Here is a 15,377-nt window from a genome sequence, read left to right as displayed (position 1 = left end):
TAAGCTTGATTTTGCAAAGGGAAACTGATATATCAAAATCTGAGAAAGTGACGTTTTTTTAAAGATATAAATAAAGTAAGATCTCTTGGGTACATTTAAGCAGTATTATTTACGTAGTCATGGTTATGTTAGAAAACAAATATAAGTAAGGTTGGTGACAGGTGTAACTATTTTATAATTTCTTGGACCTTGGAAGAATCTTTATCTGCTGTATTCATGTTTTACTATGAAAACATGAAAACAAGAGTTGACAGTATTTGTGCGAGTACGTATTCTACACCATCAATTAGGTAGATTTCAGGTGTTGCAATTAGTTAGCAAATGCTACACAATATATAATACAACCTCATCATGATATTTGGAACAGCGTATTTGTACTGAATATTTATTCCTTTGAAACGTCAAAAACTTACGCAGGCTTATTTCGTGCTTCACGTTATATATTTTCTTCTTTTTTATGTCATTTTCTAAAATAAATCTTACTAAAAGTTACTAGTATTATGTTCTTTCTCCTATTCATACTAATTGTCTGTTATTGTAAGATCGAATGAATAGGAGAAAGAACACATTTGATAATTAAAACTAAAAACAATTTGAAAAATAGAAGAAAGTATGGTTTCATAAAAACACAAAAAGATGTTTTTAACGAAAAGAAAGAGGATGAATGAACAAGTTCAACTGAGTTAAGCAAAGGACTTCTTGTTTAATAGTTTATTTAGATATTTCATAAGCCGACATATTTTGCCTTTCGTATAAATGAAAATTCAAATTAAAACTGACCATGTAAAATGATTTTACTATATGGCTTGAATGGAAATAAAATTCATTTTATTTCATTAATCATTCACAGAGGTTTGCACTATTGTTATATAAGTAACGATTTCAATTCCTGATGCTCTTAATTCAGATGTGTCCTTTTCAACAATCATCATCGTAATGACCAAACTATACACGTATGGTATGACTATATCATATAAAAAGAAGATGTGGTATGATTGCCAATGAGACAACTATCCACAAAAGACCAAAATGACACAAACATTAACAACTATAGATCACTGTGAGTATATATGTATGGTATGACCATATGAGTATATATGTATGGTATGACCATATGAGTATATACGTATGGTATGACCATATGCGTATATACGTATGGTATGACCATATGAGTATATATGTATTGTATGACCATATGAGTATATATGTATTGTATGACCATATGAGTATATACGTATGGAATGACCATATGAGTATATATGACATATATGTATGGTATGATCATATGAGTATATATGTATGGTATGACCATATGAGTATATATGTATGGTATGACAATATGAGTAGATATGTATGGTCCAAATACTCATATGGTCTGGAACATTCGGTCACGCTTCTTTTTAGAGTTTTAGCAGTGTCTACAGTTGCATTCAGATATTTTTTGGGTGGAGTTCGTGTTGATGAGACTTTATTTTTGTTTTTTTGTGTTTTGTATACTGCTGTTTGTCTTTTGGTCTTTTCTACTTTGTCATGGCGTTATCAATTAATTTTCCGACTTTGAATATCACTTTGCTATCTTTCAACTCTCTTTTTGTTACAAAAATCCGTTGTCTTTTACCGATACTCAAGATCTAGTTTTAGACGAAATGAGTGCGATATTACAATAATATTTTGGTTGTCATTTACCTCATCTACACGCTTCAGAGCATACTATACCTGTTATTAAATCAATATGATAGTATCTAATAATAGTATATACATAGCTGCTATTGACGTGTTTAAAATGACTTGTAGTGTAATTATAACATTTTACTTGTTCACCAAAACCAACAATTTGTTTAACGATTAGAACATACAAATGTATGCAATTTCAGTCATGAAATGCAAATGCTTAATACATTTAACAGAAAAGGACAAAAGATAATTTTAGTATAAAAATTTCCACAATATATAAATACCTTTTGAATGAAAATTTTCAATTTAGATTCGACAAGTATTCAGTATAGACCAGAATTGACATAATATAAAGTGAATATGGATGCTCATGCAAAAGGAGTCACACTGGAGGTAAAACCATCAAACGTTTACTTCAGCCAAGAATATATAGAGATTTAACGACAACCACCGAACAACAGGTTCCTGACTTAAGACAGATGCAAACAAATGCATCGGGTTAAAACGTTTTAACACGCGCCAATCTTCACCCTTACTTGAAACAGTATTAACAAAAACCAGTAAACATTCACTGAGCGAATAAATTTGATCTATGACACAATATTAATACAATATTAATGAAAAAAGATGGAATGGAAAAACAATGTAAACAAAAAGACAACTACAACCTTGAACAAAATGGCATTACATTAAATAATGTACACAGGTTTATTTGAATATGTCTAATCTGTATTTTTTCAATGAAATATCAGTTACCACTACCAAATTACTTTTTAAAATTATATTAAGATTCAGTATGCGTTATATTTCTTAGTCTTTTCTAATCAAAGGCACTTAATATAGAACTCCACAGAAAATCATCTAGGGAAGAAAACTTCGCGCTGCAGACGGATGCCTTTAAATAAGTTAAATGTGATCCGGACTAATCGAAACTGGACATATTATTTTAGTCGATAATACAGTTTGTTTATATATTTAGAAGTGCATTCAAAACTACGATGTACTACGATACCACGGGTTATGAATGTTTTGTATTCTTATAACGATAAAAAAAAACTCATCAAAATACCAGACTCATATTTTTTTTACGCTAGACACTCGTTTGGTTTACACTGTATGGCGCCCGAATCAAAACACAAAAATGTAATATTAAAAGAACAACGCACACGAATTATTAGTTAAACAGTACTGGTAGTTTAAAAAGAACTTGATTTTTATAAATTTCCTAATTACATAACTTTGAATTTTTCTTATCCCAGGAATAGATTACCTAAGCCGTTTTGGCACAACTTTTTTAATTTTGGGACCTCAATGCTCTTCAAGTTTGTACTTGTTTGGCTTTATAACTATTTTGATCTGAGCGTCACTGATGAGTCTTATGTAGACGAAACGCGCGTCTGGCGTATTAGATTATAATCCTGGTACCTTTGAGAACCTTTTAAAGCTAGTTCAAACTACAACTTAAGAAAGAGGGACGGACGATACCAGAGGAACAGTCAAACTCAGAGAGTAAGAATAAACTGACACCGCCATGGCTTAAAAATAAAAAGACAAACATACAAATAATAGTACACAAGACACAACATAGAAAACTAATGACTAAGCAACACGAACCCCACCAAAAACCAGGGGTGATCTCAGGTGCTCCGGAAGTGTAAGTAAATCCTGCTCCACATGTGGCAACCGTCATGTTTCTTATGTTATTACAAATCCGGTATATAGTCTAAATCGGTAAGTCATTTGCTGAAAAGGGAACAAGATTGTAGTCACGACATAAGGAACACGAAGTGATGATCTGCACTTCAACATTCGGAACTCTTGGTTTCACAAAAATGGAAAGGTCACAAATTGGAAGCTGAAATCATCTTTTTGTCGTAAAGTTTTGTTTTCAACCGACCCACATTGTCAATTTCTAGATGCAAGTCAAGATATGAGGCATACTTAACTGTATATGAAGTAGGTACTTCACATTCGTGAAAAGGGAAGGGTATTGTAGTTACGACATAAGAGGCATATCCGATATCATCTGTGAAACTGTTATTCCATAACGGTCAACCAATTCGTGATTGAGTCTGTAAAATTTACGAATGGATGATTCCAACTTCACCATTTGGAACTATTGGTTTAATAGCTTCCTTGTGAGCAGCAACCCTCTAACATAAATCATGAAAGGAAATACAAGCCCGGGAATATCGTATCAATCGGGAGATATATATTCCGTATGCAGGCTCTGCTGAAATGTTGCTATGAGACAGACTTCACTGTATCTGTAGTATCCTTTGTATTATACTAAAATAACATTTGAATCCTAAATCAGTCAAAAGGTTGTGATGCATTCAATTTCCGATCCCCCTATTGAAAGTTCTTTATTGAATTTCTTGCATGATCATCAATCGTGTTTATTCTGTTAAAATTTTAAATGCGTTTTGGAAAATTTTCAATTGATTCTGTGCATGATTTATTTATAGATGAAAAAATTTCCAAATATATAAATATAATGTCATACCTGAAGAAATGGATTTCAAAAATTTGAATTTATGTTCTATATATTAATTGCTCAGGTAAAACAGATGCTCTTGATCTCATAAGTCAATATAAGATTTAGGAGTGAGGTATGATAAGCAATGATATAACAATTCACCAAAGACAAAGAAAAATGAACTGACCAATTACAGATAAACATTCTGGAATTTCGCAAAATCTCCACTAAAGACAACCATTAGACTACACACACATGACTTGGCAAAGGCACATGATGAAAATGGATATAATTTACGTTTTATGAGTCAGGATTATAACAATTGTTATATAATTGTTTGATATGTTTATGCTTTTAATTTTGCCATTTGATTTTGCACTTTGAGTTCAGTATTTTTGTGATTTTAGTTGTTTATATCCGCTAACCTGGAACAGTCATGAAACAGCACAACATAAAAACACTGTTTCAATGGTTTGACTTCAATGCAAGATAGCTCATTAAATCGTGAATAAACAAATTATTTGATGCTCGAATCATTCTCTAAATAATCGGGTTTTATTTTCAGTTATGAGTGATTATCGAACTTTGATATTCTGGCAAACTAAAAAAAAATATTATTAGAATATACTAAGAAAATTTTCAATAATTATGTGCCAAATGTATTTACAGATGTAGGTATTTCCAAATCTATTATAGTTCTATTCTTTTGTGAATAATATAAATCCATAGATATTTTCAATCTATTCTTTATACCATTATGTTATTACTAAAGAAGTTGTCTCTTATGTATTATGTCTACCTTATCTCTTAGTTCAAACGTATGTATTAAATTAAATGGTTTTTACCTATGTTCTTTCGAAAAAGTTTAAAAGATTAAATATCTAAATGATTTTGAGTATTTAAATGTTGTTTTACTCATTTTTTTCATTTTTTTTTATGAATTCTGAGTCAGATATAGGTATTACCAATGTGATTTCAACTGATCGGGCGGAGCTTAAGTTTTAATTTGCATAAGGACAGTCTATTTGAAGATGTGTATGATAAGGATGATTTCCGTTATAATTGTTATTGATTTCTAATCACCTATCAGTGTCACCTAACGAATTTACTAAAGGATGAGTGCATGATATGGGAGGTTTAGAACAATTTTGAAATAAAAAATATTTATAAATATGTGCTATAGCTTAGTATTTGAAAGTACCAGCCCTGGTATTATTCTATTCAAATATTTCTTATTTTGAGATTAATATTATAAAAAAAATATATATTAAAAATAAGATATTTACACCCCATTTTTCCTTCCTAAAATATAATCATAATACAAGCTTTAAAAAAAGAAATTCTCGGTTTACGCGTGAATGTTTTGCCGCTTTTTAGATTTACTATTTAAGCACATCTTATAATCCTGTTAAATCATTCTGTATTACGAAACATGGCCGAGCGTAAGCGAATACTTTCCTCTCATTCAAAAGAAATAGTCTACAACGTGTCAAAGTTTTTTGAGTCGCAGATTCAGCAACCGATATCCACGCCAGTAAAAGCACACACAGAAAGAGCAGCAGAAGCTACCCTGGTTAGCGAGGCTACTATACGGAAAATTCGACGTGAGAAAAATGAAAAAGGGAGAATTTTTTCACCAGAAAGACAGAAAGTAAGAGGTCCATATAAGCCTGTTGATGACTTCGATAAATGTGCCATAAGACAGAAGATTCATGAATTTTACACAGTCCGCCGTCAGTTACCAACCATTGATAGACTTTATGAATCGCTAAAGTGTGACATTTATTTTCCAGGGGGTAAATCACTACTTCTGAAAATTGTGAAGGAACTTGGTTTCAAGTGGAAGCGCTCTCAAACAAAGAGAAAGGTTCTGATTGAGAAGGATGCCATCGTTGAAAAGCGAATTCAGTATTTGAACAGAATAAAAGATTACCGGAAGAAAGGTATGAACTTGGTGTACATAGATGAGACGTGGATTGACACTGCATATACTGCAAAGAAATGTTGGCAACATGAAGATGAATGCGGGGTTTTAGAACCAGTAAGCCGCGGACAACGTCTTATCATCGTTCACGGGGGCGGACTGTTGGGATTTGTACCAAATGCATTACTGATTTACAAGGCTAAATCGTGTACTGGTGACTACCATCACGAGATGAATGGTGAGAACTTTAAAAAGTGGTTTACAGAAAAACTTTTGAGCAACCTACCCGAAAAGAGCGTTATAATTATGGACAATGCATCATACCATTCTGTACAGTTTGACAAATGTCCCACAACCAATACCAACAAAGCAGATATTCAGGCTTACACGAAATACAGTTTGACAATAAACTTCTCCGTCCACAGCTTCTTGCTTTAGCAAAAGCCAACAACCAAACGCCAAAATATGTTATAGACAATATCGCCAGAGAGAGAGGACATGACATTTTACGTCTTCCTCCTTATCATCCAGATCTAAATCCTATAGAACTGATATGGAACCAAGTAAAACAAAGTGTCGCCTCAAGAAACGTTACCCACAGGATTGACGATGTTTTAAAACTTGCGCATGAAGAGTGGCAGATATCACAGTTTCTGATTGGGAGAAAACTTGCCATCATGTTGCAATTATCGTAGAAGAATACAGAAAAAGAGACATTGTAATCGACGAACAAATGGAGAGATTGATCATTGATCTGGCAGACAGCGGTGACAGTGATAGTGACAATGATGACAATGTTTAACTTACTTTCAATGTATAATTTTCAAACGTCTGTGATACATTAAAAATTTTGTGATGAAAATATTAGTTTCAGTTTATATATGCTTTACATGTAAATCGAAGTTGAAAACAAATTAAAAGTATTGAACAAAATAAAAAAAAGAGAGAGACAGTGTAACCATCCCACTTGTCCCTCATAATAAAAAAAAAAACTACAGAGTGTGAAAACGCAGCACGTTCGACAATAAAGAAATACATGGTTCCGAACGAAAGATATTCTGATAATTCTGGTGGTGACTTATTTGAATTTAAAGTTGTTTCTTTTGTTCAATTTTTGTTTGTCTTTTTTTTTTAGCCATGACGTTGTTAGTTTATTTTTGATCTATGAGTTTAACTGTCCATCTGGTATCTTCTCCCTCTTATTCAAGTTATCCAACTGTCCCACCTCCCATCCCAACAACAAAATCATTCGGAATAAAGCTGGGATTATTATACTAATAATATAGTATAGTATTGCATATAATAGTTAAAAGGAAGGAAAATGTATATTTAAATGTTATAGAATTACGAAATATGCATATTTTGCAACTGCCGTCTTCATAGTTGAACTTTTATATCCTCAATTTATTGAATGTAACACTTATAACAAGTTTTACAACTAAAAGAACAGCTGTGTCTCCATATTTATCTTGCGAATACACATATATAGTGTTTACATTTTTTAACTGGATCAATGACCATAACTGGACACTTCATTGATGAGCTTATCCTTAAACACCTATATATAGATGGACTGGTCTATGATGAGCGAACCGTTTAAACTCCGCCCAGTCAAGTGAAATAAATCAAGTAATAGACTGTTTCAAATGATTAATTAAACTTGCTTTTATTTAATTTTACCAGAACTAGTCTGTCCTTTTGTTGATCTCGAAATTATGTCTTTTTCGTAGGTTGATTTCGTTTTTTTTTTATTAATATCATTATTTTTTTTCTCTTATACATTTATTAGATATGCATTCCTAGCATGACTACTACATGGACTTCCAAAGCAAGTGTAAAATCAGATGTGAACAATGTACAAGATTGGCTCCTTACGCAGAAACTGCTCCAACAAAGTTATGAGGAGCAAAAATTAACTAGAGGCTCTAAAGAGCCTGTGTCGCTCACCTTGGTCTATGTGAATATTAAACAATGGACACAGATGGATTCATGACAAAATTGTGTTTTGGTGATGGTGATGTGTTTGTAGATCTTACTTTGCTGAACATTATTGCTGTTTACAGTTTATCTCTATCTATAATAATATTCAAGATAATAACCAAAAACAGCAAAATTTCCTTAAAATTACCATTTCAGGGGCAGCAACCCAACAACGGAATGTCCGCTTCATCTGAAAATTTCAGGGCAGATAGATTTTGACCTGATGAACAATTTTACCGCGTCAAATTTGCTCTAAATGCTTTGGTTTTTGAGTTATAAGCCAAAAACTGCATTTTACCCCTATGTTCTATTTTTAGCCATGGCGGCCATCTTGGTTGGTTGGCCGGAGCACCGGACACATTTTTTAAACTAGATACCCCAATGATGATTATGGCTAAGTTTGGTTAAATTTGGCTCAGTAGTTTCAGAGGAGAAGATTTTTCTAAAAGATTACTAAGATTTACGAAAAATGGTTAAAAATTGACTATAAAGGGCAATAACTCCTAAAGTGGTCAACTGACCATTTTGGTCATGTTGACTTATTTGTAGATCTTACTTTGCTGAACATTATTGCTGTTTACAGTTTATCCCTATCTATAATAATATTCAAGATAATAACCAAAAACAGCAAAATTTCCTTAAAATTACCTTTTCAGGGGCAGCAACCCAACAACGGAATGTCCGCTTCATCTGAAAATTTCAGGGCAGATAGATTTTGACCTGATGAACAATTTTACCGCGTCAAATTTGCTCTTAATGCTTTGGTTTTTGAGTTATAAGCCAAAAACTGCATTTTACCCCTATGTTCTATTGTTAGCCATGGCGGCCATCTTGGTTGGTTGGCCGGAGCACCGGACACATTTTTTAAACTAGATACCCCAATGATGATTATGGCTAAGTTTGATTAAATTTGGCTCAGTAGTTTCAGAGGAGAAGATTTTTCTAAAAGATTACTAAGATTTACGAAAAATGGTTAAAAATTGACTATAAAGGGCAATAACTCCTAAAGTGGTCAACTGACCATTTTGGTCATGTTGACTTATTTGTAGATCTTACGTTGCCGAATATTATTGCTGTTTACAGTTTATCTCTATCTATAATAATATTCAAGATAATAACCAAAAACAGCAAAATTTCCTTAAAATCACCATTTCAGGGGCAGCAACCCAACAACAAAATGTCCGATTCATCTGAAAATTTCAGGGCAGATAGATCTTGACCTGATGAACAATATTACCGCGTGTCAGATTTGCTCTAAATGCTTTGGTTTTTGAGTTATAAGCCAAAAACTGCATTTTACCCCTATGTTCTATTTTTAGCCATGGCGGCCATCTTGGTTGGTTGGGCAGGGCACCGGACACATTTTTTAAACTAGATACCCCAAGGATGATTGTGGCCAAGTTTGGTTAAATTTGGCCCAGTAGTTTCAGAGGAGAAGATTTTTGTAAAAGTTAACGCAGGACGACGACGACGACGGACGACGACGGACGCCGGACGCCGGACGCCAAGTGATGAGAAAAGCTCACTTGGCCTTTCGGCCAGGTGAGCTAAAAATGACACTCCGAAAATTTTATGGACTCCATCAAGAATTGGTTGATCCATACGATATGTTTGTGTTTAAACAAACTAAGGACATGCTTTCCACGTCTTTGATTGTAGTTTACCTTTACGTTGTCTGGTCTTTTAAGTACCGAACATGATCTTTTCCTGATTATGACTGTTTTGAGTATGATTTCGCATTGCTATTAGACGTGTATTGGTATTTCTGTTTCCAGGGTTTATGTATTTAGTTACAAATTTGTATTTGTAATTCTGATCGGATATTGTATTGTGTTTTTTTGTTTGTAGATGTGATTCTAATTTTTATAGTATGTTAAAGCAAAGATAATTTGTACACCAAGTTCATTTGTAGGATTTTAGTTGAAAGCAACTAGGTGTTTGTTTTACACAGTTTGATTTTGAAAAAAGGCCGAAATATTAAGTTACACTATTACTAACACAATTTTATATTGATATTCTTGTTATTGTCATAAAATACATCAAATGAAATAATTACAAACCTTATCGTGATTTGTATCAAATTTTGAGAAATTTACATGTGACGTTACTTTTTTTGGCGTTGATATATTCCTATGAAGGACAGTTCGTAATTCTATTATGCTGTTTTTGTGTACTTTATTTCTTTCATGTAATGTTTCATTTTAGCAATATATTATATATTGCCATAAAAGCGCGAGATTTGGCTATTCACAAAACCAGGTTCAGCCCACCATTTTTTTCTAAAAAATCTCCTGTACAAAGTCAGGAAAATGGCAGTGGTTTTCTAATGGTTCGTTTCTATGTAAATTGCATCGTCGTTTGTTTCGGTTGTTTCGTTATTTCCCTCTTATAGTTAATGTGTTCGCTCGGTTTTGTTTTCTCTCAATCGATTTATGACTTTTGAACAGCGGTATACTATTGTTGCCTTTAATTCTTTGTGTGTAAAAAGATATCACTACCTCATACAAGTAATCTTGTATTTTGTCAAATTAAGGAACAAGTAACATATAAGAGCTATAGGCAGTAACACATGACATACACTATAAAAATAAGGAGATGTGGCATGATTGTCAATGGGAAAACTGTTAACCAAAGTTCGAATAAGTTGACCGTAAGCAATTAAATGCACGCTAATGAATGCTATAAAAAGGTGTTATATTCTACATATTCAAGCAATATCTTATAAAAAAAAATAGCGCCACCAGGCGCGCATACAGAGTATTATCTTAACTCAAAAGTTACCAATAAACAAGACTATGGGGAGAAGAATTGCATTTGCAAGATAGTTATGGTTGACAATGAGACAAATCTCCATCAGAAACCAATTACTGAATTACAGGTTCCTGGCTTTGGATAGGCATATCTAGAATTTGTAGAGATTAATAATGTCCGTTAGCGCCGCTCACTCCATTTTAACAACACAACATTAAAACAGACTGTATTCAGTTTGGAATGGCTTAACCCAGCATATTGGCAAGTATAACACTGAGGTATAACAAAATCAAGCCCGTGTGCAATGCCATAATTGAGTGCACTATATCGAGCAGATGTATGACCATAATTTTTCATAAATGCATAGAAATACATGTTATAATAGTTATGTTCTAATTATTACAATCAATTGTACCCAGGACTACCTTCATAAATAGTGTGTGTTCTTACTGGTTTTATGTGTCTGATTTAACCTGGACTCAGAACTACCATTAAATGTATGTTTATTTTACTCGTACCTGTCTGCCTATTTCTCAGATCAGGATTACGTTCTTTTTCTTTAAACCAATGAATATTTTCCTGTCGTGATACCTTCTTACTTTTTCATTTTCTAGTTTCGCTTTTCAATTCCTTTATATATCTATTCTTAAATAATACAAAGAATAAAACAGTTATGTAATACTACAGATGTGACGCCTGTACGTGTAAAGATAAACGAAGTGGTTAACGATAATTATAAACTTTGAATTTCCACAAGATATAAATACTTTTGGCACAGAACCATGTGAAAATTTTCACTGAAAGTTATATAAAGTAGTCAAAATTAGTTAAAACTGACAAGATATCAAATGAAAATGGGCGATCATGCTAAACGAGAAAAACTGAAGCTTAAGCCTTCAGACGTTTATTTCAGTCAAGAAACTATAGAGAATCGATTCGAAGATGGACAGTTAATTGGTAAAAGACTTGATAATTTGGTTAATGAAACAGAGAAGATTTCTGATATAAGGACAGTTCGAGTGAAAAATGTACATGGAAGATGGTATACATTAGATAACAGAAGATTGTGGGTATTTAGAAATTATCAAAAGATCACACTTCAGTCTTACAGTCAAACATTTATACCAGTCTTAGTATGGGATGACTTCGAATCACAAAATCAACTTATATTTGCTGCAAATAACACCGGAGATGAGGTTAAAATACACAATGGACTTCTTCCAGGAGGAGAAACTTATAAGAGAGTTGAAAGCATTCATCCTTGTACGTATTCAACACCGTCGCGCCTTCTTATGTATCATATCGGCATATTTTCTTGGAATGGTACAAAAACTGTTGCATCGTTTCTCTGGAAAGGTGTTTCCAGTCTGTATGAATACATGAGAAGAAGGGAGATCACTGATGACAGCATTGTATAATTTAAATATTCTTTGTTATTGATTGGATGTTGCAGAAATTATCATTACACGAAGAGTGGATATCTTACAAAGATGTTGTGTATACAGTTCTTCTCTTTTCTTACATTGGAATGTTATCAATATGGCAGGGTTTGTTGCATTTGACTATTTGCGATCGTCATAATTTTTTTCTTACCGCTTTTAAAACTAGAAAAAGTCTTCATTACAATTTATTCTATGGTTTTCGAACGGATTGTTGTAAACATTCCATTGCACTTACCGCCCTGAACAAAGATAGTAGCAAATTGTATACTAACTTTGTATGGATTTAAATCATTATAATTCGTAAAAATTATGTATAGAATATTGCTTATTCACATTGTTACTATATCACAAATGAAGATGCTATCGGAATAACTCAGAAGACGTGAACGAAGCATTTCGAAAAGGATTCACAAAATGTGTAAAGGGAAGTAATATTCAAGATCTTTTTATTTTCGACGTAAAGTTAAAGTATTGGCAGTAATGGTGTTGACCCGAGCAAGAAACTTTACAAATATTAAACTTAGCAAACCAGAAGAGATATAACAGAGAACAGGGAAAATGAGAGATATTGTTTCAAGCTATTTACTTATAAACGGATTGGACCTCGAATCAATAAATAACGTGGGTTAAAATATCTTAGAGAAATTCAAACTTACACTAAAATATAAATCACGTATATGGTCCGGTGAAAATAAGAAAAAAATGGATGAAAATGCCTGTTGATTTGATATAATATATATGTTTTATTATACAAGTGTATTTATGATTGATGTGTGTTCAGACATCGAGGGCGCAAACAAACAAACAAAGATATGAATACAATTAAAACTGAGAGGTGTGCAGTCTTTAAAACTTCTTTGATATATATGATACAAATCAGAACCGAGAATGGATTATTTTAAAGGATCTGAATATTTTCATGCAAAGCAATCTTATCTTCGACAAATCTTGGATGAATTTGCAAGTATATTTTCATCCTTGTCAATTATAATGATCTGAGTTAATTTTACAAAAGTCATAAAATTTGCACGCTAGTTTTGTCAGGCCAAATGAGAAAAATAAACAAATGGAAAAAATTTAAAAACTACTGCCTATCATTTCAAATAAATCACAAACCTATAATTTATTTCTTGTGTAGTTTTTGACAAACTTATAGCATGCCAGACTTAAAAAGTTACGTAATAATATAGACATGCAGACGTGTAACGGTAAACTAAAAATAACAGGAAATTAATCAGCCAGTACGTGCAGATGTGTAACAATGAATAAAAAGATCAAGAGATAATTTAACGCAAAAGTGATATGACAGATGAAAAATAATATGAAAATGTACTAAAATGTGTTCAGAATTAAATCAACAACAATTGAAAATGTTCAATTCTTTAAAGGAGATAAACGCTTAGACTTTCATTTTAGTCAGAATATATGAAGAAAATAGTGTTGAAGATGAAAATGTTTTATGTGAAAATAATCACTCCTGATATTAACAAAATAACAGGTGTTAGTAGAAGATGCTACCAAAAGATTGCATAAGGGTCTGGGTTTAAGAAAGTATAAGAACTGGAATACGATTGAGTGACAGAATATTGTACTACCTTCTTTTTTTTTTTTGGGGGGGGGGCTAAAATCTTTCAACATTTTTGTGTACGAAAAGGGGATTCGTAGTTACAAGTTCTTTGTTTAAGAATAGAACAATAAAAAAGCTGGACAACATAAACCGGGGATGTTCTCAGTTGTTCCAGAATGGTAATCAGATCCTGCTCCACATATGACATTATGACATGTAATGCAGAAGTCGTACTTTTAAGGAAACCACAATACTTCGGAAGTTCCAACTTCAAATACATTGCAGAGTATCTTCAAAGTCCTGGACTTTTTAATGGAAATCGTTTTTAAATTTGGTGGTTTGATATTTCGCCAAACATCAACAAACAGTTCGTATTCCAATGGATACTAATAATGCAGCCCTATTGCTGTCTCGTTTTTATTTTGACATTAAAGATACTAGCAAATAAACTCATCATAGATACCAGATTAACATTTTATATTACGCCAGACGCGCCTTTCGTCTACAAAAGACTCATCAGTGACGCTCGAATCAAAACATGTTTAAAAGGCCAAATAAAGTACGAAGTTGAACAGCATTGAGGACCAACAATTCCTAAAATTAAAGTGTTTCCAAATACAGCTGAGGTAAAACTATACGTAGAAATAAGATGGTGTATGAGTGTCAATGAGATCATCAACAATCGAAGTCATAATATGTGAAAGGAAGGAATGAAATGTCAAAGTATTGTCTTCAATATGGAGCCTTGGCTCCCACCGAACCGCTACCTATAAAAGCCCACAAAATGTCAAGTATAAAACAGTCCAAACAGGAAAAGCAACGGTTTAAAATATATAAAAAACGAGAACCGAGAAACACAAATGAACCACATCAACAAACGACAACCACCGAACAACCGGTTTCTGACTTAAGACAGATGCAAACAAAAGCATCGGGTTAAAACGTTTTAACACGCGCCAATCTTCACCCTTACTTGAAACAGTATTAACAAAAACCAGTAAACATTCACTGAGCGAATAAATTTGATCTATGACACAATATTAATACAATATTAATGAAAAAAGATGGAATGGAAAAACAATGTAAACGAAAAGACAACTACAACCTTGAACAAAATGGCATTACATTAAATAATGTACACAGGTTTATTTGAATATGATAATTTTGTTGTAAGGATCACTGAAATATTTTTTACAACAATAAATTTGTTGTTCATAGTACGAGCACAGAAGTGAATATTTATCGTTATACTAGAAACAAATAGGGAAACGAGATATAACACAAAACAAACGGACAATGAACAACAAAAATGCATTAAAAAGTGTGTCAATAGGTCAAATTAATACCAAACTACGATTTGACATTAACCGCAGTTACTGAAAGCTAGTAAAATGCCATTAACAATTAATAAGAAAATAATCATGCATCAAAGACTTAAATCCTAGGGATCTAGTGTTTTAACGCTATGAACAGACAAAGAAGACATGACTTGTCCAATGCAAAAATAAAAGTGTGCACAGGCAGTATGATATAAGGTCTGGTTTTTTTCATAATGATAAA

This window comes from Mytilus galloprovincialis, chromosome 2 (genome assembly GCF_965363235.1).
Source record: "Mytilus galloprovincialis chromosome 2, xbMytGall1.hap1.1, whole genome shotgun sequence".
Taxonomy (NCBI): domain Eukaryota; kingdom Metazoa; phylum Mollusca; class Bivalvia; order Mytilida; family Mytilidae; genus Mytilus; species Mytilus galloprovincialis.
Note: the sequence above shows the minus strand (reverse complement) of the source record.